Source organism: Macrotis lagotis, chromosome 1 (assembly GCF_037893015.1).
Source record: "Macrotis lagotis isolate mMagLag1 chromosome 1, bilby.v1.9.chrom.fasta, whole genome shotgun sequence".
Lineage (NCBI taxonomy): Eukaryota > Metazoa > Chordata > Mammalia > Peramelemorphia > Peramelidae > Macrotis > Macrotis lagotis.
Window position 1 is genome coordinate 791,007,739 of NC_133658.1, and position 2,942 is coordinate 791,010,680.

Below are 2,942 nucleotides of genomic sequence, written 5' to 3' on the forward strand. Positions count from 1 at the left end.
CTTATAAATGAAGAAAGGAAGATCACATGATTTTTGTACAGCATGGGTTCAAGTCCCTTCTACATTCTGGTTGCCTTCTTTTAACAGACTCCAGTTTGTGAATGTCCCTTCTAAAATGTGGCACCATGAAATAAACACCTTTACTTCACATGTAGTCAGACTGGGGTTCAGTTATAGCAAGACTACTATCTTGTTGACTTTTTTGGCTACTTTGTCCAACTGTCCAAACTCTCCCTCACCCAGTTTCTTTTCTAGGTTGATCAGCTAGGTTAATGGCTGCTAACCAGCTCCATTACCTCTGGGGATTTTGTTTATCTTTTGATACTTCTAGTTCTGTTTCCTACCATTACCTCCTCATCTGCAGATCTGGCTGAGGGGGCCTTTAAGGTTTCTAGAGAGAGTGCTACCAGTTCAGGGACGAGGAAAAGAAACCTGGGATCAGAGGATGAAATTTGATAGGAATAGAGTGAAAAAAAAGCTTCACCTAGGAAGCTGGAACATCTTAATCCTGGATCTCTTTCAAAACAGGTCAGAGATTTTATCCCCTTCCCATTCCCCATCTCTTGGCATTACAGGATATTAGAAGGTTATCAAGACTGCTGAGAGAAGAGAAATTAAATTAATTTCATCAAGCAAGCAATCAACAAACATTTATTTTTTAATTAACAAAATTTTATTTTTCTCTCTCATATTAGGAAAAAAGAAAAGAAAAATGAAATGCTTATAATAAATACACATACTTAAGCAAAACGATTTCTCACATTGACTATATTCAACAAAGTTAATTAAGCATGTACTCTATACCAAAGAAACAATTCCTTCTTACAAGGATCTTGTATTCTAATTGGAAAACAAAAATGCGTAAATAAGTATATACAGAATAAATATAAAGAAAATAAATAAACATAACTACAAGGCAATTAAATATCAGGTAGTTGAGAAAAAGAATGCTAGCTTCTGGGGATCAGGATTGGGTTTCAGGTGGTATTTGAACTGTGTCTTGAGAAAAAGAGGGATTCTGTGAATCTTCCATATCCACTGTTAAAGTTTCTACCTTGTAATAACCAAGTCTATGACCCTTCCTCAAACTTTAGAAATATTAGCCCCAGGGCCATTATGTATGCCATATCCTGGCATCTGGAGAATGGGGGTGGGGTAGGGTGGGATAAATCAGAGGTAAATCCTAAAACTGAAGAGATCCATAATTGTGTCATCAATTTATTTACTTTAACCAAGTTACTGAAATTCTTTGACAGTTTCCTTAGCTGTAAAACAGAAATACTAGAATGAGATCCTAGGTATGAAAACACTTTGGAAAGTTAAAAGACTCCATACAAATGTTCTCAGTCATACACAAGAGGCTTTGGAGCCTGATGGTACAGTGGCAGAAGGAGAGCTCTGGAGCCAGGTCCCCAGGCTAGGCCAGAGGTGCTGTTGTCTCTCCACTTTTCATTATCTAAACTCAATCTCAGCCATCTAAGTGTCTGCCTCCGCTCCCCAGGAGGAGACTCAGCGTCTGCTGGCAGAGGCTAAGAATCAAATTAGCCAGGGCTCTTCCTTCCCCCTTTCCCCATCAGCCAAAGGGAGTTCATCAGGGGCTCCCCTCACTAATTCTTATCTTGTTTAAAAGGGGCGAAAGTGACTCCATGGTTTCATCTAAGGCAATTTACACCACACAACAGCCCAGGGCTCCAATTTCTCCCTATCTGTTGTGCCATCAATCCCATTAATAAGAAATTTCTTTGGGGAAAACTTGATTGCTGTACCATCTGAGAGTCACACAAGCAATGAATCTGGGAACAGGGAATAGGAACCCTGCCTGGCTCCTTCTAATCTAGTTACCCAAACAGCCTAATTCTCTAATGTATGGGCAGCAAGGCAGCAATCTACTTACTTTCTCCTAACACAATTGGGGAATGTGATGGGATTCTAGGATTTTCAGCATTAAAATACCAGGCGGTGGAGAGAGGCTGGGAAGGGAGGTCCTTAGGCTCCAGAGGTGTGAATATTTCCAATCTCAGCCACCACTCCACTGATAGATCCTAAAGCAGAGCCTGGTTCTTGCTTCCTATGCCTCAAGAAAAAAAGAGGCAGCTCACTGGAGGCAAATATGAAAGGATGGAGAAACTTCCTCTATTCAAATCCTGCCCTCAAATGAAAGTCTCTCAGCCCTTCTCTTTCCTTTCTCCCTCTTCTTATCTTCCTCTCATTTTCCCCATTCTTTTTCTTCCTCCATCTTTCCCCTACATTGTCCCCTTGTCTCCAGGGCCAGATGAATCTAGTTTTTTTTCTTTTTTTTTTATACAAGCTTCTGAGTTCTGTGGAATTTCATTGTGTTGAGATGGAGACTAGGAGGAAGGCAAACATAACCTAAATGAATAAGGCACTGAAGCATTTGTGAAAACGATAAGAGCTGTTGGGAGTAGTGATGGGGGTAAAGTAGTTAGGACTCTAGAGTTAATCTAACTAAACTTTATTTAACAGCTAAAAAAACTGAGACCCAAGGCAGGTAAAGTGGCTCACATACAACTAGCAAGTTGCAATAATCACAGAATATCAGAATGTAAGTGGATTTGAAAGGTCATCTAGTCATCTAGTGTGGGTGTGTATATCTAAGAGTTAAAGACCAATCCCTGGTTAATTCCAACATTAAAAGTTTATGATATGAATAGATTACTTGGGTGTATATATGTAAATAGACATATAAGTGCTATACATAGTTTTTGAAACAGATTTCAAGGGACACAATCCCAGTGGAAGATGATCAAAAAATGGAGGTAAGGTGAGTTTCAATTTAGTTCACTCCAACAAGTTAGGTCCTATTTGGAACAAATTCTCTCTCTACTCTTCTTTCCAGTTCTAATACTCTGCATATTTTAGGTATTTGCAGAGTAGAATTGAATTCTAAGGACATGGCCTATGGATAATGCAGGAGTACCTTG